This window comes from Rhinoraja longicauda, chromosome 13 (assembly GCF_053455715.1).
Source record: "Rhinoraja longicauda isolate Sanriku21f chromosome 13, sRhiLon1.1, whole genome shotgun sequence".
Classification (NCBI taxonomy): Eukaryota; Metazoa; Chordata; class Chondrichthyes; order Rajiformes; family Arhynchobatidae; genus Rhinoraja; species Rhinoraja longicauda.
In genome coordinates this window covers 1,224,322-1,251,866 of record NC_135965.1, presented here as the reverse complement: position 1 = coordinate 1,251,866, position 27,545 = coordinate 1,224,322, and the positions used below count along the sequence as shown (strand labels likewise).

The 27,545-nt window shown below is 43.8% G+C and overlaps 1 protein-coding gene across 3 annotated transcripts in view; it reads right to left on the bottom strand.

Annotated features, from left to right (window-relative positions):
- LOC144599376 (chloride channel protein 2-like) overlaps positions 1 to 27,545 on the bottom strand; it is a 406,358-nt gene that overhangs the window by 325,803 nt on the left and 53,010 nt on the right. Inside the window, exon 1 of one of the 3 annotated variants that reach the window (XM_078410173.1) lies at positions 1,353 to 1,502. The exons of the other annotated variants lie outside the window; for them this stretch is intronic. The gene's annotated coding sequence lies outside the window, so the exon portion shown is untranslated. Of the gene's footprint in view, positions 1 to 1,352; positions 1,503 to 27,545 lie in introns of those variants that run through there. 3 annotated transcript variants of the gene reach the window in all.

The window sequence follows — 27,545 nt, the reverse complement described above, 5'->3', positions numbered from 1 at the left end:
CCTGTGCTGTACTGTTTGATGAATATTCTTACCAACATTCTTAACAACTCATCTTACAGGGCCTGATCGTCTTATTCCCATTCTAATGAAAGTTCGTCCCTCATTAGAATCGATACCCAGACTTCCATTCCTCTCACCAGGGTGGGAACACGAGGCCATAGCTGTCTGGCTCCATATATTTTTTATGCCTTTTGATCTATAACTGAAAACCAACCTTATCAAGTTCAGAAACAAACTACGTGAGGAATGTATAGTAACATAAATGGGGCAGCACGGTGGCGCAGAGGAGTTGCTGCCTTACAGCGCATAGACCCAAGTTTGATCCTGACTACGGGTGCTGTCTGTATGGAGTTTGTACGTTCTCCCCGTGACCGCATGGGTTTCCTCACACATTGCAAAGGCGTACAGTGTTTGTAGGTTAATTGCCTCCTGTAAATTGTCTCTGGTGTGCAGGGTAGTGCTGGTGTGTGAGGATTACTGGTCGGTGGAGACTGTGGTCCAAAGGGCCTGTTTCTACACTGATTCTCTGAAGTCTAAACATGAAAATGAAAGTCATGAAAATGAAATATAATCCTAATGTAGAGGAAAAAAAATTGCATTTGCCTTCTGTGATCCAAGTATTCCTTGTCAGCTACACCTCTCCACATAAACCTTACTCATGATTACAACTGCTATGCACAATACCTGGGAAAGCAAACAGTCGGTAATTAAAATCTTACATTTGCAAGCATTTCCTGTCAACTTTTTCCATTATAATCTTGAATAATGACATTCTGCGTTATAATTACAACCTTCCCACAGTAGAACATCTATAGTATTCATAGTTTAGTTAAGCAGTTGCCAGTATAACCTTTTGCCTTCACATGTATAATGTAAAATACTGGCATGCTTTGCAATATAAAGGTGCAAGCTACAAGCTAATGGTGCAGATTTTGCAGCAGGGATATCAGGGATGCTGTCCAGATTCATAAATATTAATGTGCAAATGGGATAGCAACATCTAATAATCACAAATTTAAATTCTAATGCTTTATTCTTAATGTTTTATTCTGAATTGTTTACTGTATGCCGTGTTGTTACTTGCGAGCAAAGCACCAAGGCACATTCCTTGTATGTATACATACTTTGCGAATAAAATTTATTCATTCAATTCATTTTCAAAAGGACAACTAATTTGCAGCAAATCAGCATTTGAGTTATTCTCAAATTCAACGTTTGAGTTATTCTCCTTCTCCGTGATTTTCTGTAACGGTTATTTGCCCTGAGATTCGAAAATACAGAGGTTTGCTTAACACTGCATTTACATTTTGTTTACCTATTTTATCAGAATATAAGAAACAACAGGAGTTTACCTTTCATCCCCTCCTAAGATAGACACAAAAAGCTGGAGTAACTCAGCGGGTCAGACAGCATCTCTGGAGAGAAGGAATGGGTGACGTTTCGGGTCCTCAGTCTGAAGAGTCTCGAACCAAAATGCCAGCTTTTTGTGTCGATCTTCGGTTTAAATCAGTCTCAACAGTTCCTTTCAACCCCTCCTGTCATTAAATAAGATCATGGCTGATTTTTCCTCCAAGTGCCACCTCCTGAAATTAATGCCCTAGCCATGATTTTCTTCCAATCGAAAATTCTATCAACCTCTATCTTGAAGCTGACCAATGACTGCACTCTCATAGGCAGAGATTTCCAAAGATTCACTGTAATCTGGGTGAAGAATTCTCTGTCCTAAATACCAAACTCCTTCCTTGACTGTGACCTCTGCTTCTTGACAACCAGCCATGGGAAACCAACTCTCAGTTTACCCTGCTAATCCCTGTAAGAATGTTGTACGGTTCAATGAAATCACCTTTCATTCTCCGAAACTCAAAAGAATACAGGGACGTTTGTCGGAAGAGAAAGAGGTCACGGTGGCACAGCGGTAGAGTTGCTGCCTGCCAGCGAATGCAGGAAGGCAGCAACTTCCGGAGACCCGGGTTCCATCCCGACTATGGGCGCTGTCTGTACGGAGTTTGTACGTTCTTCCCGTGACCTGCGTGGGTTTTCTCTGAGATCTTCGGTTTCCTCCCACACTCCAAAGACGTACAGGTTTGTAGGTTAATTGGCTTGGTAAATGTAAAAATTGTCCCTAGTGGGTGTAGGATAGTGTTAATGTGCGGGGATTGCTGGTCGGTGTGAACCCGGTGGGCTGAAGGGCCTGTTTGTCTAAACTAAACTAAACAAAAGGTTATCTATTCCAATACCAGAATATTTTCTATCAACTTGATTAGACTTACTTCCTACTAGATTGCATTGGCAGCAAGAAAATGGAAAACAAGCCCTCAAATGTTAATAAATCTATTTTCCAAAAACAAAATCTGTTCACTCGCTCAACACCGTTATTTTTTTTCCTTCCCCCCTCAATGTTTGGCCTCGTAGTTAGAATTTGCTTTTACCTCTTCTAACTTCCTAGTTCAGACTCTGCAAAGTCATTACAGGTTTTTCAATCTGATTAGCTGTTGCTTGTCCTGTTACACTTGTCCCATATTCCCTGCAGAAATCAATGTGCTTTTTTGGATTTTAATCAATCACAGGTTCCAGTGCAAAGATCCACAATATTTGCAAATAAGTGGACATGAATAATGAGTTTGCACCAAAATGGTAGCTAGAAGCCAAAGTGACTTGTGGAATAGAAACATCAGTATGGATTTATGTGGGGTGTGTAGGCAGGAACTGCAGATGCTGGTTTACACCGAAGATAGACACAAAATGCTGGAGTAACTCAGCGGGACAGGCAACATCTCTAGAGAGAAGGAATGGGTGACGTTTCGGGTCGAGACACTGCTTCAGACTGAGAGTCAGGGGAGAGGGAGACACAGAGATATGGAAGGGTAAGGTGTGAAAATGAGAGATCAAAGGGGACAACAAAACACTTTAACTCCTCCTCCAATTCCCACACTGACATTTCTGTCCTGGGTCTCCTCCACTGTCAGAGTGAGGTCAAATACAAATTGGAGGAACAGCATCTCATATTTCACTTGGGCAGCTTACACCTCAGCGGTATGAATATATTGTGTCTATCTTTGGATTTGTATGGATCAGTATGGATCAAGCAGCTTCTTTTTGCACTTTATTATCAATACAGTTTAGTTCCAGATGCCACACAAGCAAAATGCAGCACATTTTTTTCACATGCCTTTCTCCTGTATATGAGATAGACAATTATGATCATGGAAATGTACTCAAAATGAGTCAGCACCTTCAAGAGGGGAGTCAAAGGCATGGCTGTTACTGAATTATAAATATTATCTACATATTACTAAAACTCTCATCTTGAATATTAATGTGTTTGTTTGTGCGTACCTGAAATAGTCAAAACGCTACACGATAGCGCAACAATTTTAGGCCTACCCTACTCATCATTCCCCTGTGATCTCAATTCATCAAGTTTTGATGCATTTTTAAAACAATTAACTTAATAAACTTTAATAAATGCACTCCCCCCCCCCCCCCCCCCCCGCCTGGAGGACCGACCGGCCTGACCTTCCTCCCATGGTGCAGTGCGGTGGCAGTGGGTCAAAGTAATCGGCCATTCGCTGTCGAGCTGCCGCTGCAGGAGAGGTTTGCACCCAACGGGTCCACGGCTCGCAATGGCCGCCCGGGGCCGGGTGAGTGGCTCCCTCTCCCCTTTCCTCTCCCCCCCCTCGCCCGCCCACGGCCCTGGGGGAGACTCCCCGGCCGGCAACAGGCCCACGGGTTGTCAGTCGGGGGAGGGTTGCACCCAACGGGGGTTGCCAAGCCCACAGGAGAGGTTTGGGCAGATTTACTTTTGGCCCAATTAAAAGACAACACAAAAAAAAAGCAAAATGAAATCTAAAGTCAAGGAAGCAATCAGTCGCCCTGGATCACACTACATCGTTAGTATGCAAAAGGGTTTAAAAGCATGTGTCCAAGGTTTCCAGCTTGCCTGCCAGAACCTAGGAGCGACAAAGCGTTCATTATAAGGTGACAATGGGGCTCATCAAGTTGCCAAGTTACATCAAAAGTACTCTGAGCTAAGGAGTGAATATGAGCATCCCAAAGGTCCGTTTGCCCTGTGCTCTTTCTTTAGATAATAAATTGTCAAGATTCATAACAACCAAATTACATTCAATGACTGCACGAGTTTCCCGTTTACAAAATCAGTGCCCTCTTGGGAAGACCGTAATGTCTATCATTTGGAGCAGGTTTTCAATGTCAGCAGCACTCGGAGTTGTTCTCACGAAGAGTTTTTTTTTTGAAGCGCACAGGATTAATTCGCAAAGAGCAAAAATCTGCTTCTCTGTGTAAAACTAGTGGTAGGAAATCGGCCGCCAGTTTTATATCTCTCTCCCCAGCTCTTACTTCCATCGACATCAAGTTAGATAGAGCTCTTAAAGATAGCGGAGTCAGGGGATATGGGGAGAAGGCAGGAACGGGGTACTGATTGTGGATGATCAGCTATGATTACAGTGAATGATGGTGCTGGCTCGAAGGGCTGAATGGCCTCCTCCTGCAAATATTGCCTATTGTCTATTGACATCAAAAGAAATGACAGAAATAGGAAAATTCTGTTCATTTGTTATGAAATATATTACACTACTGTACAGAAGTCACTGTATACTCAAATCATATGTTATTGTGAACCTAATAGTGCTAGACTTGAAGGACTTACAATTTTTGCATGGACCAAAGATTAAATTTGCTCCCCTTGCATGCTTGTGGACAAAATGATGTAGGGAGGAGAAAGTACTAATGTTGTTTGGGTACTGAGATTGCTAAACACAGTGGCCAGATGGAATTAAACTACTGTGATGGTACTGTGCAAAAACAAGTCACTCAACCCAACAGGTCCACGCTAGTCTCTCCACACTCAGGGTTATTTTGCATTCTATCTACATTTTTCATTATTTCAGCAGACATGGTGGCACAGCGGTAGAGCTGCCGCCTTACAGTGAATGCAGCGCCGGAGACCCGGGTTCGATCCCGACTAAGGGGGCCGTCTGTACGGAGTTTGTACGTTCTCCCCGTGACCTGCGTGGGTTTTCTCCGAGATCTTCGGTTTCCTCCCACACTCCAAAGACGTACAGGTTTGTAGGTTAATTGGCTTGGTAAATGTAAAAATTGTCCCTAGTGGGTGTAGGATAGTGTTAGTGTGTGGGGATCGCTGGTCGGCGCGGACCTGGTGGGCCGAAGGGCCTGTTTCTGCGCTGTATCTCGAAACTAAATGACACAACAGTAAATAAAAGTCAAACTGCTGAATTACTGCCCAGTCTCTGACGCTGACCATTTTGAAAACCTAAATTGAATCGGTTTATTTATGTGCTTGTGATTGTGTGCCCGCACAGTGTTTGAGGACAGCATCTGGTTTTGAACTCATTGGCATGGCTACCACCGGCAACTACCCATTTTAAAAGGCGCCAAGTCCACTATTTCCATCGTTCAATTTAGAATCCCTGAACTCACTGAAAAATATTCACCACCATAACTATCAGGACTCCAGTAATACTCCAATAATCTAGCACTCTCAGAACTTCGAAGGAGGGTGGCTGGCAAATTTTCAAGACTGTTGGATAATAAATATATCAAACCACTTTGAATTGGATTGGAAATGTTTTTGGACCACAGATTGCTGATCTAGTATCGACAGTAGCCAACTCTATCAACACAACACCAGTGTGGCAGCTGGGTTATCGAGCCCCAAAACACCATCTGCATTGAGATTCATTGTGGCACGGGGCAGCACGGTGGTGCAGCGGTAGAGTTGCTGCCTTACCGCGCCAGAGACCCGGGTTCAATTCTGATTACTGGTGCTTGTCTGCACAGAGTTTGTAAGTTCTGCGTGGGTTTTCTCCGAGATCCTCGGTATCCTCCCACATTCCAAAGATGTGCAGGTTAATTGGCTTGGTAGAAATGTACAAAATGTAAAATTGTCCCTAGTGTGCAAGGTAGCGTTAATGTGTGGGGATCGCTGGTCGGTGCGGGCTCGTTGGGCTGAAGGGCCTGTTTCCGTGCTGTTTCTCTAAACTAAACCAAACTGAAAAAAACCCACTTTAAATAAAAGAAAGATGTTGGGTAGGAAAGCTGGGACTCTCATGATGTTATATATGTGAAATAAGGTTACTTCACAAATTGGTCCGTAATTACCTCAGCTGTTTTCTACAGTGCCCAAGGGTATGTAGAATATAATTAAGACACTGATAAACTAACCGAGACTGCAATTAGAACGATGCAACACAGGAACAGGTCCTTCAAGCCACAGGTCCTTCAGGGTCTCGACCCGAAACGTCACCCATTCCTTCTCTCCTGAGATGCTGCCTGACCTGCTGAGTTACTCCAGCATTTTGTGAATAAATACCTTCAAGCCACAAGGTCTGTACCAAACATGATCTCAAAATAAATTAAGGTAGACACAAAACGCTGGAGTAACTCAGCAGGTCAGGCAGCATCTCAGGAGGGAAGGAATGGGTGATGTTTCAGGTCGAGACCCTTCTTCAGACTGATGTCGGGGGGGGGGGGCAGGACAAAGATAGGATGTGGTAGGAGACAGGAAGGCAGTGCGAGAACTGGGAAGGTGGAGGGGAAAGAGAGGGACAGAGGAATTATCTGAAGTTAGAGAAGTCAATGTTCATACCGCTGGAGTGTAAACTGCCCAAGAGAAATATGAGATGATTATGATTATGAGATTATGATACCCAAATGCAAGCTAAAAGCCTCTTAAATGTCACTATTATATCTGCTTCCACCGCCAATCCTGTCAGCACATCTGTCAGCGTGTAAAATATTTGTCCCACACATCTCCTTTAAACTTTCGATAGGCACAAAAAGCTGGAGTAACGCAGCAGGTCAGGCAGCATCCCTGGAGAGAAGGAATGGGTGACGTTTCGGCCCAAGACCCTTCTTCAGACTGAGAGACTTGATTCAGACTAGATTGTGTCCGCTCATTTTCCACTTTGCCCCTCATAGTCCTACATATGTCCATCAGGACTCCCTTCAATCTATAACACTCCAGAGAAAACAATCCAGCTTTGTCCTGCCTCTCCTGAAGGCTAATGTCCTCTCCAGCCTACATTCTGGTGCTCTTCTTCAGTGTTGTCACTTTCAGGGAGCTTGGGTTTCCGCCCATGTCCATAGACATGTGGGTCGTGAGGATAATTGGACAATGACATTGCCCCTGGTCTGCAGGAGTGGTCACATATTGGGAGGGGGAAGGGATTTACACAGAATTTACATGTTCATAGATTTACATGATGCCCAGGTGAACTGATCTCATCCGCCTGCACATGATCATGCCCCTCTATTCCCTGCACTTCCACGCGCCTATCTTAAACACCACTATCATATCTGCCTCCACCTCCCCCTGACAAAGCGTTCCAGACCCCCAGCACTCTCTGTGTACAAAACTTGTCTGCATGTCTCCGTTAAACGTTCCCCCTCTCACCTTACTGCTGCGCCCTCTAATGTCGGACATTGCCACCCTGGGAGAGAGGTTCTGACTGTCTACCCCATCCCTGCCGCTCATAATCTTACATAGTCTCCCCTCAACCTCCGATGCTCCAGAGAAAACAATCCAAGTCTATCCAACTTCTCCCTGAAGCTGAAACTGTCTAATCCAGACAGCATTCTGGTAAACCTCCTCTGCACCCTCTCCAAAGCCTTCACATCCTTCCTGTATGGAGCGACCAGAACTGTGCGCAATACTCCAAATGCGGTCAAACCAAAAATCCTATGGAGCTGCATCATGACTTCCTGACTCTTACATTCAATGCCTGAGCATAGAATTCAAGATAGGCGCGTGGAAGTGCAGGGAATAGAGGGGCATGTTCATGTGCAGGCGGATGAGATCAGTTCACCTGGGCATCATGTAAATCTATGAACATGTAAATGCCTTCTGTACCACCCTATCTACTGCATGTTCATACATTCATGTGATTGGAGCAGAATTAGTCCATTCGGCCCATCAAGTCTACTCTGCCATTCAATCATGGCTGATCTATCTTTTTGATAACCATCTTCACTATCTGCAATACCACCCACTTTTGCATCATTTGCAAACTTGCTAATCTTGCCATGTACATTCTCATCCAAATCAATTTCACCTCCAATTTTCGGTTTACAAGACCGATGCCTTGATTTTTAGGCCACCCGAACATTTTAAAGGTTCAAAATGTAGATGACAAACAGTAATGGTCCCACCACCAAACCCCGAGGCACACCACCAAACCCCGAGGCACACCACTAGTCACAGGCCTCCAGTCCGAGAAGCAACCTTCCACCATCACCCTCTGCTTCCTTCCATGAAGCCAACTTTCTATCCATTCAGCTATCTCTCCTTGGATCCCATGGGATCTCAGGCATTTTTGCAATCATCTTTGTTCCTGGGCATTTGAGTTGCAAAACCAGGCCACAGTGCTGAATGCTGCTATATCCCACAGTACACTTTGACAGCCTCCCTCAAAGTCGGCCAAACTGGTAAGCTTACTAACCAACCCATCCACTACTTTCCCTCTCTATCCCCTCCCCCTTCCAAGTTCTCCCACTAGTCTTCCTGTCTCCGACTACATTCTATCTTTGTCCCACCCCTCCCCTGACATCAGTCTCAAGAAGGGTCTCGACCCGAAACGTCACCCATTCCTTCTCTCCCGAGATGCTGCCTGACCGGCTGAGTTACTCCAGCATTTTGTGTCAACCATCTACTTTCATGTCCATTAGGTCCCATCTCTGCTGGACACCATCCCACCATGTGGGGCTATTCCAAATGCCGTACTAAAGTCTACGGAGACAACAGCTGCCGTTCTACCATCATCGATCACCTTCGTCACCTCCTCAGTAAGCTCAATCAGGTTCGTAAGACACGTACAAAAACAACCTTGAATAGACAGGCACAGGAACGGCAAAGTGGCAGTGGGGGGAGACGGACAGATAGGACCAGCCCTGTAGATGAGCAAGTTGGGCCGAGGGGCTTTTCCCCCTGTGGTTTTCCCCAGACTTACATTGTAATAAATGCCTTGCAACCCTTTAGCCTTCATCAGTCAGAGTGTTGAGTGTAGACGTTGGGACTCACGTTGCAGTTGCACAAAACGTTAGTGAGGCCACATTTAGAGTTTTGTGTTCGGTTATAACCATGTTGTAGGAAGGATTTTTGCAAGCTGGAAAGGGTGCAGAGAAGATTTACAAAGATGTTGCCAGGAATCGAGGGACTGGGCGATTGGGAGCAGTTGTGCAGGCTGGGACTCCAGTCCTTGGAGTGCAAGGAATGCAAGGATGAGGGCTGATCTTATGGAAGTGCACAAAACTGGGAGAGGAGTAGAATGGGTAAACGCAGAGTCTCTTCCCCAGAATAGGAGAAATTGAGAACCAGAGGGCATAGGTTACAGGTGAGAGGAGAAAGAATTAATAGGAACCTGAGGGGGAACTTTTTTTTTACACAACGGGTGGTGGGTATATGGAACAAGCAGCTGGAAGAAGTCGATGAGGCAGGTAGTATCGCAATGTTTAAGAAACATTTAGAAAGATACACAGATAGGACAGGTTTAGAGAGATGTGGGCCAAATGCAGGCAGGTGGGACTAGTGTAGATGGGACATGTTTGCTATTGCAGCGTAGGTTTCCTGAGTTTAATCCCTAGGATAGTGGGACTGTCATACGAGGAAAGATTGGAAAGACTGGGCTTGTATTCACTGGAGTTTAGAAGGATGAGAGGGGATCTTAGAGTTCATGTATAAAATTATAAAAGGACTGGACAAGCTAGATGCAGGAAAAATGTTCCCAATGTTGGGGGAGTCCAGAACCAGGGGACACAGTCTAAGAATAAAGGGGAGGCCATTTAAAACTGAGGTGAGAAAAAAACTTTTTCACCCAGAGAGTAGTGAATTTGTGGAATTCTCGGGCGGCACGGTAGCGCAGCGGTAGAGTTGCTGCTTTACAGCGAATGCAGCGCCGTAGACTCAGGTTCGATCCTGACTACGGGTGCTGTACTGTAAGGAGTTTGTACGTTCTCCCCGTGACCTGCGTGGGTTTTCTCCGAGATCTTCGGTTTCCTCCCACACTCCAAAGACGTACAGGTTTGTAGGTTAATTGGCTGGGTAAATGTAAAAATTGTCCCTAGTGGGTGTAGGATAGTGTTAATGTACGGGGATCGCTGGGCGGCGCGGACTTGGTGGGCCGAAAAAGGCCTGTTTCCGGCTGTATATATGATATGATATGATATGATATGATAAAAGGCAGCGGAGGCCGATTCACTGAATGAATTTAAAAGAGAGTTAGATAGAGCTCTAGGGGCTAGTGGAATCAAGGGATATGGGGAGAAGGCAGGCACAGGTTACTGATTGTGGATGATCAGCCATGATCACAATGAATGGCGGTGCTGGCTCGAAGGGCCAAATGGCCTCCTCCTGCACCTATTTACTATGTTTCTATGTTGGACGGTGTAGGCAAGTTGTGCTGATGGACCTGTTTCCATGCTGTGTAGGAAGGAAGTGCAGATGCTGATTTAAACCATGCTGTATAACTCTGCGACCATGACTCCTGTGGCAGGTTATGGCATTAGGTATTGTGGACAGTAAGAGATTGAGCACACTGTGCTGATGAGGTACAGGAGGGGTGATTCGGATTGCTGGGGTGCAAGGTGTGGGGATTGGAGGAAATCACTTCTGTTCAGTAAGATTCTCACCACTGAAGATGTGCAGAGGTTCGGAGTGAGATATGGTGAAATTTGCAATGGCTACAGCTTGTGTGAAACACAACGATATTAGTCTCTGACCTGCGGCAATTAACAACCCAGCTTGCAACAGCCTCAAAACCCTGCAGGTGAAGATTCTTCAAGCAGAAGATAACCCTTCAAGCACTTATTATCTTACACACAGATACTCTGTCGGCCTGTCTGCTTCCACGTCCCGGGTCTCACACACAGATACTCCATAGCACTCTCCCCTTCCACGCGCCAGGATAGATTACCACACTGAAACCTCATTTTGAGAAAAAAAAAAATCCATAAAAAAGAGATACTGCCTTTCAAACTGACATGCAATAAAACCTGGGAAGATGCATGGGAAGGAACTGCAGATGCTGCTTTACACCTAAGATAGATACAAAATGCTGGAGTAACTCAGCGAGACAGGCAGCATCGCTGGAGAGAAGGAATGGGTAAAGTTTTGGGTCGACACCCTTCTTCAGACTGCTCTGAAGAAGGGTCTCGTCCCGAGAAGTCCCCCATTCCTTCTCTCCAGAGATGCTGCCTGCCCCGCTGAGTTACTCCAGCATTTTGTGCCTGAAAACTGGGAAGAACCATGTTTCGTTCTCAGTCCAATCCTTACCTCAATAAACACCTCCGAAATCTATCTGCAGATTGCTCTGTCAATTACTGATGGTGCTTATTGATGGAAAATGTTCCCATATTCTTATTTAGTACAAAGTAAGATAAAGCATTCTTTTTAAATTATTGAGTAATTAAGTACCCATCAGCTGATTGTTCTGTAAAATCTATCACTGCTTTTGGAAGCCAAAGATCAGACCATAACAATAATAAATCCATATTAACACAGCAATTATTAACAGGTGGAATGTCACGATAGCTCATTTCAAGAGGAGGAGGTATTTTATTAAAGGGGTGTACAAAAAACTTGTACAATCAGCTTCACTTACCATCTTGTTTCAGTGGGGCATTAAAAACACAAAAGGTGGGGCACAATACGCAGCTATTCATTAGATCAACTCATCAGTGGTACTTTTTATGCACATTTCAGCGACAAAAATGTTGGTTACAATATGAACAGGGCTTCTTTCATCTTCTGAAGCAAGTCTTTCAAAAACGAAAGGAAAATATAATGCATGAGGGTTTGGTATCAATTTGAAATTTTGACTGGTGGCACAGCGGTAGAGTTGCTGCCTTACAGCGCCAAAGACCTGGGTTCGATCCCGACTACGGGTGCTGTCTGTACGAAGTTTGTACATTCCCCCCGTGACCCACAAGGGTTTTCTCCCACACTCCAAAGACATACAGGTTTGTAGGTAAATTGGCTTGGTTTAAAGTAAATTGTCTCTAGTGTGTGGAGGATAGTGTTAATGTGCGGGGATCGCTGGTCAGTGTCGATTCGTTGGGCCAATGGGCCTATTTCCGCGCTGTATTTCTAAAACTAAAACTAAGACTGCTGACACCAATTATACACACAATTAGCAGCAGGGGGCAGCGTGGCAGAAGTTTGTTATATGGGCCTGAGCAAAGGAGAACGGCAGAAATCCGATCATCTTTCCACCAGGCAGCGTAACTTTAAGTCTCTGCATATTTTCTTTTTCTAGGAATTGTGGAATAAATAAGTTTGTCGGCAGAACATAGCACAGCTTTGAAACATAGAAACATAGAAAATAGGTGCAGGAGGAGGCCATTTGGCCCTTCGAGCCAGCACCGCCATTCATTGTGATCATGGCTGATTATCCACAATCAGTAACCCGTGCCTGCCTTCTCCCCATATCCCTTGATTCCACTAGCCCCTAGAGCTCTATCTAACTCTCTTTTAAATTCATCCAGTGAATTGGCCTCCACTGCCTTCTGTGGCAGAGAATTCCACAAATTCACAACTCTCTGGGTGAAAAGGTTTCTTCTCACCTCAGTTTTAAATGGCCTCCCCTTTATTCTTAGACTGTGGCCCCTGGTTCTGGACTCCCCCAACATTGGGAACATTTTTCCTGCATCTAGCTTGTCCAGTCCTTTTATAATTTTATACGTTTCTATAAAATCCCCTCTCATGCTTCTAAACTCCAGTGAATAGAAGGGTGAGAGGGGTTTGGCTTTGCACAGCTGTCGAAGCCAAACCCCAAGGACACGTCTCGTCCAAATTGGTGGTTGGGTGGGGAAAGCAACTCTGTGCAACTCCAGCGGAATACTTAGAGCAAGCACAATATTATACGTTAAAGTAAGGTCATAACATTGGGGCAGTAGGACATGGATGGGTTGTTGTTGGTGGTGGTTGGTTGGTTGGGAAAAGGGACAGTAACAAAAGAAACACAGCAAATATAATGAATCTAATGGGAAAAGATATACTTTATCCCCATATCGCTGTGCCTAACAGTGCAGTCTTAAATAACTGTGTTTATTGCCAGAGCTTCTATCGAAAGAGTCACAAAATCCATAAGAAGGGCTCCCAGCGTTTGCTTCAATGTGCTTACTGCCATCAGAGGGCTATCTCGTGTTCCACCTGACTGGTTTTTGCAGAATGATTTTTAGTTATGATTTAACACCATCTGAACACCATTGTAAATCCAAGCTCATCACCAAACTCACAGGACTAGGGGGTCAACACTCATCTCTGTAACTGGATCCTTGACTTCCTGACCAACAGACCATAATCAGTGAGGAGAGGGGACAAATCATCCTCCACGATAATCCTCAACACTGGTGCTCCACAAGGATGCGTTCTCAGCCCCTTTTTTACTCCTTGTACACCCATGACTGTGCAGACATGTACAAATCTAATTCAATTCTCAACTCTCACTGACTTCTACAGATGCGCCATAGAAAGCATTTTATCGGGATGCATCACAGCTTGGTTTGGGAACGGCTCCATCCAAGACCGCAAGAAACTGCAGCAAATTGTGGACACAGCCCAGACCATCACACAAACCAACCTCCCTTCCATTGACTCCATTTATGCCTCACGCTGCCTCGGCAAGGCCAGCAGCATCATCAAGGACAAGTCGCACCCTGGCCACTCCCTCTTCTCCCCTCTCCCATCGGGCAAAAGTTGCAGAAGTGTGAAAACGCAAACCTCCAGATTCAGGGACAGTTTCTTCCCAGCAGTTATCAGGCAACTGAACCATCCCACCACAACCAGTCCTGAACTGGTATCTACCTCACTGGAGATCCTCAGAATATCTTTGATCGGACTTTACTGGCCTTTATCTTGCACTAAACGCTATTCACATTATTCCCTTTATCATGTAAAGGGCTCGATTGCAATCATGTATTGTCTTTCTGCTGACTGATTAGCACACAACAAAAGCTATTCACTGCACCTCGGCACACGTGACAATAACTAAACTAAGATCATCACCAAAATAGAAAGAGATAGGTTGGCAGGGAGGGTGCAAGAGAGAGCAAGAAGAAAAAGCAGAAGAGACTCAGACAGACAACAGAGATATGGAAATAAAGAGAAGGTATCACAAAATGCTGGAGTAACTCAGCAGGACAGGCAGCATCTAGGAGAGAGGAAATGGTTGACGTTTCGGGTCGAGACCCTTCTTCAGACTGATGCGCCATAGAAAGCATTTTATCGGGATGCATCACAGCTTGGTTTGGGGATCAGTCTGAAGAAGGGTCTCGACCCGAAACGTCACCCATTCCCTCTCTCCTAGATGCTGCCTGACCCGCTGAGTTACTCCAGCATTTTGTGATACCTTTGATTTGTACCAGCATCTGCCGTTATTTTCCTATGGAAATAAAGACACACCTGAAGAGGCCACTCTGCGGAGATGGTATTTTGTCATCATCCAAATCGGTGAACGTGGCACAGCTTAGTAATGTTTGGATTGACAGCACCTTTAGAATATTAATACTGAAATACCAGCCTAGATTAAAGGGGGTTCACCTGTCAAATTCCTCGCTGCCTAAGGCAGTTTTACTTTCTGCGCCAAGTTCTGTCACCTACTTGTCAGCACATTTCTTATTGTTCACACTGGCGGTGAACTACCAAAGGCTCAGCAAACATATTGCATTCACCTTCACTCTCACAGCGCTGTCCACAGTGGCCGCACATCGGGCCACAGTTTAAGAATAAGGGGTAGGCCATTTAGAACGGAGATGAGGAAAAGCTTTTTCAGTCAGAGAGTTGTAAATCTGTGGAATTCTCTGCCTCAGAAGGCAGTGGAGGCCAATTCTCTGAATGCATTCAAGAGAGAGCTAGATAGAGCTCTTAAGGATAGCGGAGTCAGGGGGTATGGGGAGAAGGCAGGAACGGGGTACTGATTGTGAATGATCAGCCATGATCACATTGCTGGCTCGAAGGGCCGAATGGCCTCCTCCTGCACCTATTGTCTATTGTCTATTGTCCACGACAACCAAACGATCGATGCATTGGATCTACGGAACAGCACCATCAATTTCACTTCCATCTGGCAGATTCTGAGACGGTGGCACAGGGGAAGAGTTGCTGCCTCACAGCGCCAGAGACCCGGGTTCCATCCTGACTACGAAGCTTGTACGTTCTCCCCGTGACCTACGTGGGGTATCTCCGAGATCTTCGGTTTCCTCCCACACTCCATAGATGTACAGGTTTGGAGGTTATTTGGCTTGGTATAAATGTAAATAGTCCTTAGTGCGCGTAGGATAGTGTTAGTGTGCGGGGATCGCTGGTCAGCGTGGACTCGGTGGGCCGAAGGGCCTGTTTCCGCGCTGTATCTCTAAACTAAACTAAACTAAAGCATGTGGATTGTGAGGCTTGCTCATTTTATAACAGACTATCTACAAGCTAAAGCCTCGGACATTCTGTTGGGAGCCAGTAATCAGTCTGTCCAGCGATGTCAATCTCTAATAGCAATACTACGTGTCAAGACCTGAGCAGAATTTTTAGAATTGCTCATTAATGTCAAACTCTGAAGTTGGGAGGGTCATAATTTTAGCGTCGGATTTAAGCTTATCCTCTTTTCCCACATTAAATTGCTGAGAGTATTTGCAACCATCCACTCCAAGGCAAGAAGATTGTGATAAAAAATTATAACAAAATTGGTCAGTTAGGCAAGTAGTCTGAGGAATAGCTAATGGAGTTTAATGCAGGTAAGTGTAAGGTTGGGAAATCAATGCTGAGCATGATGTTCACCATGAATGGGAGGGCAGAGGTGCCTGGAATACAGGTACGTACATCCCTGAAAGTGGCGTCACAACTAGATAGTGAGGTCAAGATTTGGTTTGGTACATTGGCACTTATCAGTCATTGATGAAGGCCAATGTATCATATAGCCAATACACAAAATGCTGGAGTAACTCAGCAGGTCAGGCAGCATCTCAGGAGAGAAGGAATGGGTGACGTTTCGGGTCGAGACCCTTCTTCAGACTGATAAGTCCTTCACTCCTGAGATGCTGCCTGACCTGCTGAGTTACTCCAGCATTTTGTGAATAAATACCTTCGATTTGTACCAGCATCTGCAGTTATTGTCTTATATAGCCAATACAGGCTGTTGAATAAAGAAGTTGGGATGTTATGTTTGACCATAAGACATAGGAGTAGAATTGGGCCAATCAGTCCATCGACTTTACTCAACCATTCAATCATGGATGATCTACTTTTCCCTCTCAACCCCATTCTCCTGCCTTCTCCCCGTAACCTTAGATGCCCTTCCTAATCAAGAATTTATCAATCTCTGTTGTAAAAATACCCGACAGCTTGACCTCCGCAGTCGTCTGTGGCTGTGAATGAACTCCACAGATTCACCACCATCTAGCTAAAGAAAATTCCTCATCTCTATTCTCAATAAATTCCTTCTCATCTCCATTCCATCTCCTTGTTACAGTTGTACAAGATGTTGGTGAGGTCACGCATAAAGTGCTGTGTATAGTTTTGGTCACCCTGCAATACAAAGGGTGTAATTAAGCTGGAAAGAGAGCAGAGAAGATTTGTGAGGATGATGCCAGGATCTCAGAGGATGAGCTCCAGGGAGTTGTTGGGCTTTGTTCCTGAGAGCACAGGAGGCTGAGGTGTGATCTTATAGAGATGTATAAAATTATGACGGGAATAGATACCGTGAACGCAGAGGTTATAGCCAGTGCAGGGATGGTGTGGACTCAGTGGGCCGAAGGGCATGCTTCCAAGCTGTATCTCAAAACTAAGCTAAACTACTAAACTATTATTCCTTCCTTGTTTGGTGCTTGCTGCATGTTTGTTATTATGTTCACAACCTTCACAAGGTTTCAAACATTTCTTCCTAATTTCGCACTAAACCTACGTATCTGCTTTTGATTTTGCTTATCATTTTTCTTCAACATGATGAAATCCTATTCCTGACGTCCAGTCCCAAATGTATTGGTCTCTGCATCTACTGATAGCCTGGTTTATCTTTGATTTGTGGTTCAATTATCAAACCAAATACTCTGCATTCACGGTCAATAATCTCCAGGTTTGTTAATCCCTGCAAGTCCCTATCTGAAGAAAACCCAAGATCCACTTTAGCCAGAGAGTTATGAAAGACATTAACTGGCAGAGAGATTGGTTTATTTAGAAACTGACACAAGACAAAGACATTGCAACTTGGCAATCAGTGTACAGTATAAAACAACATTCACAGTTATTCTGGAGAATGATGCAATCTAAGAGAAAAAAATTGCAAATCATTACAGATAATTACTTTGTGTCAGCACTTGCAGAAATGGAAGGGGTGGTGTGTGTGACGTCTCAGGAAGCCAATTTTAAATCAAGGATGGTTTAATTAAAATAAACAAACTGACAGCAATGAAGACAATGAATGTTCTAAAAGTTGACATATCCCCAGACGTGTCTCCACCCAAAACGTCACCCATTCCTTCTCTGCCGAGATGCTGCCTGTCCCGCTGAGTTACTCCAGCATTTTGTGTCTATCTTCGGTGTAAACCAGTATCTGCAGTTCCCTCCAACGTACCCCAGAACTACATGATTTTTATCCCAGGACATTAAAGAATGTAGGTGATTGTTTCCATAATTTTAATGGTACAATGGTCTATTCATTCAGGAACCATTGATGGTGGCTGTAAAGCTGCACGTGCCACTCCACTGTTTAAGCTGAACTGAAGGAAAAGCAGGCAATTATAGACCGCCATAGAGTCATAGAGTGATACAGTGTGGAAATACCGTAGCTGGGAACTGAATGCGGCCCATTATCAGGGAGTCAGAGGACACCTTGACATTTTTCAGTTGATCGTTGCACATCGCAACAAACCCAAATGAGCTTTTTTGATGTCTACGTATGTTCTTAACTGGATTTCCAGAAAGTCCGCAATCTAATAATCTCTGATTATTAGAGAATTAATCAGCCAAAGATGAAATTGAAGGTAGACACAAAATGCTGGAGTTACTAAACCCTTCGGTTTAAACCTATCTTCGGTTTAAATCAGCATCTGCAGTTCTTTCCTACACATGAAATTGAAGGCCCAGCCTTAGGGCAAATTGATCTGTTTAGGAAATTGGCAGGTGAAACAGAACAGGGCTAATGGGCAAATATATTTAAAGTACACCAACTGACACTGTGCAACCTATTGTTCCTCAGTGTGACAGATATGCATTTTCCAGGCTCAACAGACTTGTTGCTCACATCAGTTCCCTCGCTTGCAACAAAAGCTGAAGGCACTGCAGATGCTGACATGATCCAAAAATGGTTCTTGTTAATTAAGATAAGCGACTGGCCAGCACACTGCAAGAGAAACAATACTGACCTTGAGGTTCTTAAGAGGATGACCCTCTTGCTCCAAAAACTGGCAAATAGGAACCGTGGGGTCCACAGTAATCTTATCAACATTATGATAAGCCCCATATTGACTTGGTTGGGTCACAGCATTCACTTTGCTTTGTCAATGTAGTTGCAAAACAGCACAAATAGTAGAAAAACCGTGTGAATATTAAATGGACAGAAAGGTGTTTTAGGAGTTTATGAAAAGACGTTCACTGGAGTTTAGAAGGATGAGAGGGGATCTTATGGAGACATATAACATTATAAAAGGACTGGACAAGCTAGATGCAGGAAAAATGTTCCCAATGTTGGGCGAGTCCAGAACCAGGGGCCACAGTTTAAGAATAAAGGGGAGGCCATTTAAAACTGAGGTGAGAAAAAACTTTTTCACCCAGAGTTGCGAATTTGTGGAATTCTCTGCCACAGTGGAGGCCAAATCACTGGATGGATTTAAGAGAGTTAGATAGAGCTCTAGGGGCTAGTGGAATCAAGGGATATGGGGAGAAGGCAGGCACGGGGTATTGATTGGGGACGATCAGCTATGAACACAGTGAATGGTGGTGCTGGCTCAAAGGGCCAAATGGCCTCCTCCTGCACCTATTTTCTATGTTTCTATGACATAGAATGGACTCCTCAGGTTCAGTCCGATAACAGCAACTAGTTCATCTGTAACATATTGGTATATTTTTCTAATGCTGCAAGAATTATAGTTATAGGAACTGCAGATGCTGGTTTAAGCCAACAAAGATAGACACAAAATGTTGGAGTAACTCAGCGGGTCAGAGAATATCTCTGGAGAAAAGAAATAGGTGACATTTCGTGTCGAGACCCTTCTTCAGACAATTATAGTTGTGTTTTGGAAATCTTTTGTAAATTAAAATCTCTTTTAGAAAAATTACTCCTCAGAATTAAATGTGGTTTAATTGGAAAATATATAACTGTTTAAACTGCTTTGTTAGTTGGAAGTGGGACCCCCTGCTCGAAATAATAATTATTGATAGCTAAGCTCACACAAAAGATTCCAAAGTAGTAAATAAATTAGTCTTTGAATTATAGGTTGATGCAGTGTAATCTCCCCATTGTGAGGTACTTTTTTAAGTACATAACAGATAGGGCTTAAAGTGTTGACTTAAGCTTTATCAAGGAATCTCATAATGACTGCGTTCATAACAAAGGTACATTCTGAAGTTTGTGCACTGAGTACAAAGTAGGGTTGCCAACTGTCCCGTATTAGCCGGGACATCCTGTATTTTGGGCTAAATTAGTTTGTCCCGTACGGGACCGCCCTTGTCCCTTATGAGTAGGGTTGCCAACTTCCTCACTCCCAAATAAGGGACAAAAGGTGACATCACCGCCCCGCCCCGCGCCCCATGTGACCTCACCCAGCCAGCGGCCATGTGCTCCCACTCCACCAATGGCGGCCGCATGGCCCGGGCACGGGAGCACGTGGACGCTGGCTGGGTGAGGTCACGTGGGGCGGTGACGTCACCATGTCCCGTATTTGGGAGTGAGGAAGTTGGCAACCCCAGTACAAAGGTACATTCTGAAGTTTGTGCACTGTACACTGAGTACAAAGGGACATTCTCAAGTCTGTATCTGGCACAACGATGGACACAATACGAGCAGCACAGATTGAACTATAACATTGTCAAGCTGGAAAAGGATGGACAGAACCCTGGCAATTGGATTTCAATCCAGACCAGCCTGAACACATTCATCATGGACGCTCTAGGAATGTTAATCTTTTGGGGCAGGAAGGAATACAAAATCATGAGTAGACAACATTTGCATTTCTGTGCACCATTTAGGAGGTTTTTTTATCCTTTCAAAAAGATGCATTCAGAGCGTTGTGTTCAGTTCTGGGCACCACGTTTTTGGAAAGATGCTGTCAATCTGGGGCGGGTCCAGAGATGAATTACGAGGATGTTGCCAGGACTAGAGGGTCTGAGCAAAAGGGAGAGGTTGAGCAGGCTGGGACTCTGTTCCTTGGAGGATGAGGGAAGATTTTACAGAGGCCTATAAGATCATGAAAGGAATAGATCGGGTAGATGTACAGAGTCTCTTGCCCAGAGTAGGGGAATCGAGGACCAGATGGCATAAGTTTAAGGTGAAGGGAAAAAGATTTAATAGGAATCTGAGGGGTAACTTTTTCCACACAGACGGTGGTGGGTGTATGAAACGAGCTGCCAGAGGAGGTAGTTGAGGCTGGGACTATCCCAATGTTTAAGAAACAGTTAGACAGGTTTCTAAACATTTGAAACATGGATAGGACAGGTATGGAGGGATATAGGCCAAACGCAGGCAGGTGGGACTAGTGTAGCTGGGACATGTTGGCCGCCGGCTTGCCAAGTTGGGCTGAAGGGCCTGTTTCCACACTGTATCACTCTATGACTCTATGAAGGGCCTGTTTTCACACTGTATCACTCTATGAAGGACCTGTTTCCACACTGTATCACTCTATGAAGGGCCTGTTTCCACACTGTATCACTCTATGAAGGGCCTGTTTCCACACTGTATCATTCTGTGACTCTATGAAGGGCCTGTTTCCACACTGTATCACTCTATGACTCTATGAAGGGCCTATTTCCGCACTGAATCACTCTGTGACGCTATGCGAGTACCACTGGCAAAGTCAGCATATACTGCTCATTCCTGAGCACCCTTGAAAGAGTGTTAGCATGCTGACTCTTTGAACTTTGTTGTCCATGCTCTGAGGGGTCTTCCACAGAACTAATATGCAGACTGTTCCAGCACTTTGCCCAAAGGACTTTGAAGTGATGGCCTTGTCCAAGATGGTGCATCTCCTTGGTATACAGAATTAATGTTGAAGACCATATCAGATATTGAACCACCGACCCCACACCCTACATGGGGTTGCCATCTCAAATGGACCTTTGGCAAAGGTCATGGCCAGGAGTGCTGCAGGTGACTGAACTATTGCCCGTGTTTAGAAGGATGAGAGGGGATCTTATAGAAACATATAAAATTATAAAAGGACTGGACAAGCTAGACGCGGGAAAAATGTTCCCAATGTTGGGGGAGTCCAGAACCAGGGGCCACAGTCTTAGAATAAAGGGGAGGCCATTTAAAACTGAGGTGTTTCTATGTTTACTTCACTTCATTCTCATCAGACCGCTTGTGACAGATGCATCTGTTTGTGATATTATTGGTAAAAGTTCTGCCATACATTCCTTGTAGAGAAATTGCCGTCTTCATCACGAGGTCCCCCGCTACCATGATGCGTGGTACCATCATTGCCTCCAATGGGATGGATTTAGAACATATCTGGCAGTTCTAAACTGGGCATTCACGAGGCAGCATGGACCAGCAGCCTCAGAAATGTACATCCATAGCCAATATTTCTCATAGCCAATATATCTCTCACCCCACCATCTCTATCAAACCAGGATATCAAAATGCTGGAGTAACTCAGCGGGACAGGCAGCATCTCTGGAGAGAAGCAATGGGTGACGTTCGGGGTTAAGACCCTTCTTCAGACTGAGACTCAGGGGAGAGGGAAATGAGAGATATGGAAGGTAAGGTGTGAAATCAACAGATCAAAGCAGACGATGATCAAGGAAATGTAGAATGGTATATTGTTAACTGAGGGGAAGGTGAAAACAAGGCATAAAATCAGTAAAATTAATCAGTACAGTGGAAATTAGTCGAACTAGGGTGGGAGAGGGACGGAGAGAGAGGGAAAGCAAGGGTTACTTGAAGTTAGAGAAATCAATATTCACAAGCCTACTGCAGTTGAATGTGTAAGAAAAACCGAAGCAATCAACACGAGGCTCAGATAGAAGTACCAAATAGATAACCGGTTCAACTTCTCCCAAGCTCTCCCACATCTGAAATTAGTCTGCAGGCTATTCCATTCCATTCATTCGACGGTATAAAGAGTGTAATACCACACTGGCAGATGTTCAAATGCTGGATTAACAGGGAAGGACCACCCAAGAAAAGTACTTCTACCAAAACGATAGTCAGAAGCACAATGTCATCGCAGAACATGGGCAAGCATCTCTATACAGGACAGTCACATCACTGGCCAGAGAGATTTTATCTCACTAAACTGCTAGGGTTCAAGAAAAAAAGAGTATAAGTTTAGCTGTGACCTCAACATAATGAGATTTTATTGTATCATTTCAGGTTTAGCCCATTTTAAAGCAGGAGTGTTTTTGACTACAACTGGGTTTACCAGTAACCTCTGCTGTAAATCTTATTCTTTGAGACAAAACACATTGTTTAAACCACTAAATGGTTTAACCTATTCACATTCACCGTTGAGAAGTTATCCACAACTGGAAAATCTCAGTGCTTTCTCTGTTCTCAGGATCATGCGTTCGGCTGAATGATACAAATGTCCACTTTTTCCAGATTTAAGGAAGTCTTTAGCAGTGTGGAATGCAAACACAGATCATCACCAGCTACACATTCCAGCCCTCATCTTAAAACTGATACAGGATGATACCCATTCATACATGTGTACGAAGGAACTGCAGATGCTAGTTTAAACCGAAGATAGACACAAAAAGCTGGAGTAATTCAACGGGTTAGATAGTGTCTCTGGAGAAAAGGAATAGGTGACGTTTTAGGTCATAGAAACATAGAAAATAGGTGCAGGAGTAGGCCATTTGGCCCTTCGAGCCAGCACCGCCATTCATTGTGATCATGGCTGATCATCCACAATCAGTAACCTGTGCCTGCCTTCTCCCCATATCCCTTGATTCCGCTAGCCCCTAGAGCCCTATCTAACTCTCTTTTAAATCCAGTCAAGATCGAGATCCTTCTTCAGAAGAGATCCTTCTATTTTGAGCTTTATCATCCAAATTTGATCACAACAATCTCAGAACAAGACCTGACTCCCAAAACTGATACTGACCAAACATAAAAACCATAGCAGGTCTCCATCAACCGTGTTGTGTACAAATTAACCAAGAACTTAGAATTCAAATGGCATTTTCCAATAATTTTTTTTACAGGAAAGAACACTCCAAAAAGAAACACAAATCAACCCTTAAAAAAAAATGTGATTAAATCTCCTTCAGTTCAGAATTTCAAACACCAAAACAGAGCATATTCATGTTAAATTATTAATCCTATGGCTGATTTTATGAAAGGTATTTTGGTGTGTGGACAGTTTGTGGTACGCTGGAATAGGTCAGAGATCTGTAAACTCCAAATGGTTTTTTAAAAACAATGTTTTCCCTAAAGACAAACCAGTTGGCTACATAATTAAATGAAGATTCATCCTCCCACCCCCCTCAGTGATCTCAAAATGGCAGGCATTGTTATAGGTTACAGAAAAATAATTACAGGGAAAAAAATATTTTATAACGTGTAATCTCAAGTTCAATTATTTTTCAATGATAACTAATCACATCCATCCAAAATAAAATTGCATTGTGTGCCATACATTAAGCAGGTCTGTTATTACAGTATTTGATTTGCATTATTTTTTACCAGGAGTATCTGTCTGGAGGAAGGCAGACCTAACAATGCCTGCAATTTGTTATAGATATTGCCTGACTCGAGCAGTTTCAAGTTTTTATCTTCAGCTTCTGCAGCACGTCACTTTGCAGAACTTTTCACCTCCTTTCACATTTCTGTCCCTTTAAGAAGTAAATGATACTTTTCAAACCAAGAGATACATGTAGCTGATCTCTTTTCAACCTGCCAGCTCCAAGGGTTATTTCAGGTTTATAAAAGCAGAAGAAAACGAAAAAAGCCAAATACTTGCATTGTATACGTTTCCCTTTCCAATTCGAAGATAGACACAAAAAGCTGGAATAACTCAGCAGGTCAGACAGCATCTCTGGAGAAAAGGAATAGGTGAGTTTTCGAGTCAAGAATAACGGTCTCGACCTGAAACATCACTTTTTCCTTCTCTCCAGTTACTCCAGCTTTTAGTGTCTATCTTCGGTTTAATCCAGCATCCTCGCTGCCCATTACAATTCAACTTGTTCAGGGGAGTGAATGAGAACATCGATTTAAATGAATGCATGTTCACCTCTGTTTCTCACACAGATCCAAGACTGGTTATTGACTTCATTGTCAAAGTAGAAGTTTTATTTTACAACAAACAGTCTGTTCTGAAAGTTTTCAATCATTTTCTCAAATGTCTCTTGACTTCTCAGATGGCTTCCATAAATAGAAAATGGCTGCCGTCATTTCCTTTCTGAACCATGGGATTGTGACTAGATTCTGCCTGCATGAATGAGAGGTGTTGATATTTAAGGAGAGCTCATCTGATACAGCCTTTCATCCTCTATTCCAGATTAGATTTTAACCTTTTTGGAAGCTCAGAAAAATGTGAGTCTCTGCACTGAGCAAGTGCTGGATTTTAACTCATATCCCTTCTTAAAATTCTTGAAGCAGAAGATTGAAAAGCTTTGTAGCAAAATTGCATGCACAGGAGGCTATATAACATCTTGAATATAACCACTTTTGCCCAGCAATCCACTTGTTGCTTTGCATTAAATGTACCTTACAAAGTACACATATGTAGAGAGAGGTAAGATGGTGTTATGGGAAGAATTGAAGGATGTGTTGGGTTCACAGATTTATTATACCACTGTTTTCCAACTGGTTAAAATGATGAATACTGTACCTTGAAGCTAGGTTGTGAGCTAAACTGAGATCAGATAGATGAAGTGTTTGGGTTTGAGTGAAAGAACAGAAACATTTCCTCTCTTTTTCTTTCCACAGATGCTGTCAGACCTGTCGATCATTTCTCACATTTTGATTTAACTTCCTTCCAGCATCTAGAGTGTTTTATTGTTATGTCCAATATATTCGCATAAGTAGTCAAGAATATTATTTGTAACTAAAGGAAATGGGAGAAAAATAGCTGGCCTGCAGGTGAACACAGCACAGAAGGGTGCAAGGCCATTTTTGAAATGCAGCCCATAAAAAAATTACAGGGCATTTAACTGATTTCATTGTGCCCCACCAGAATTTCTGCTTCTGCTAATTCTCTTGTTACATCTGCTGGAAAGTGCCATCCATGGAAAGCTAATGAAGGCAGAAGACTCAAGACTCCACTGGCCGGTGGCTCAATTATCTGTCAATTCTCTCTGTCCCTGGGAACCATTTCCATCGAATAACTGCTGCCCAAAGTACAGAAAACCATTGACCCAATTCAGGCAGCAAATAGTCTATGCATTCTGAGAAAACAGTGGCCTTGCACCAAGATGGAATAATGAGAAATGAGAAATAAATAATGATCTTGGTCACATAAAAACTAAAATAGTAACTCAGAGATGGTGATGAAAAGAGAAACTCATCTACAGTTGAAACATGGTTTAACTAAAGCAGATGACCTAAACTGTGAAAGATTGCGCAAGATTTCTTGATTTGTGCCCTCTAAGCCACCCTTGTCTTGGTACAGATGTACACAGTGTCTTAATGTAGTTTCGTCCGTGGATCTGCACTTTCAATTTGCCACACATTGCTATATTATTCAAATGTAAAACAACAAGTAGCTGTTATGCTGGTAAAATAAATTTCATTCAACTTTCACACACCCTCATGACACAGTGACATTATAAGAATGCAAAGTAGTCTCCAGTCTGCTGCCCACACATCTCTTCCAAGGTTCAATTAGCAAACTGAGCAAGTTTTGAAGCAGGATGCAATACCATATTCAACCAAAGATGGCCACAAAAAGCTGGAGTAACTCAGCGGGCGGGACAGGCAGCATCTCTGGAGAGAAGGAATGGGTGACGTTTCGGGTCGACACCCTTCCTCAGACCGTATTAAACCAGTTCCACCAGCAATTACCGTCACTGTCTGTGTCATCATGAGCTGTTTGCGTATTTATTCAAATGTAATACTTCATTTGTTATAGAGTCATAAAGTGATACAGTGTGGAAACAGGCCCTTCAGCCCAACTTGCCTACACCGGCCAATATGTCCCAGCTACACTCGTTCCACCTGCCCGCGCGTGTTTGGCCCATATCCCTCCAAACCTGTCTGATCCATGCACCTGTCTAACTGTCTCTTAAATGTTGGGATAGTTCCAGCCTCAACTACCTCCTCTGGCAGCTTGTTCCATACACCCACCACCATTTGTGTGGAAAAAATTACCCCTCAGATTCCTATTCCTATCTTTTCTCCTACACCTTAAACCCATGACCTCTGGACCTCGATTCGCCGACTCTGACGAGAGTTATTCAATGAATTAGGAAAGATCCAAACACTAATTAGCGGAACTAACATTTCCATTATTTTTAATAAAATCACATGTAATCCAATTTCCTAAATATAGTTGGACAGTTATAGTTTAACACCAGATAAACACAAAAAGCTGGAGTAACTCAGCGGGACAGGCAGCAACTCTGGAGAGAAGGAATGGGTGACATTCCGGCTCAAGACCCTTCTTCAGACATCTGAAGAAGGGTCTCCACCCGAAGCCTCACCCATTCCTTCTCTCCAGAGATGCTGCCTGTCCCGCTGAGTTACTCCAGCTTTTTGTGTCTGTCTTCAGTGTTAAACCAGCATCTGCAGTTCCTTCCTACATATATCTTAACACTGACACAAAATATTATAAATGAGAATATGTGGAATTGTCGAACGCAATTATGGAGACCAAACTGTTTTCTTTTCAATGATACTTTCAGTTGCTCCCAAGTGAAAGCTGTAATTTGAATTGTGCAGTCGCAACCTGACAACATTGGACATGTTCCAAATAAACATCTGCCCACTCATTGATCTCTCTTAATGCCCACAGGGCAACATTCTTCACTGAGCTGCAAGACAATGGGCAATCTCATCTTCAATGCTTTTCTGAAATAACTGCCCCAGATGATCTTGCTTTTCCATCAAAGGAGAAGCCAAAGTATGACAACTCCACGATTGTACCAGCAAAGGTCAACTGACTCAGTACATCTCACGGACTGGGGCAAAATCCTTCAGTGTTAATATAGCTTATGAATTATGGAAGAAAAGGTTAGAGGCTCCAAGAGTGGCCACGAGGAGCTAGTGCGTGAGTAGGGGGGGGGGGGGGGAGGTCAGGCACCCTCGGGTAGCAAGGGGGAGTGTCGCCTGAGAGGTGGATGGTGGGAGGTTGGGAGGTTGGGGTGCTGTTCAGAGACTGTAGGAGTAGCTGAGGGTTCGGCCATCTCAGGAGCATCCAGGGAAAGGGAGCAC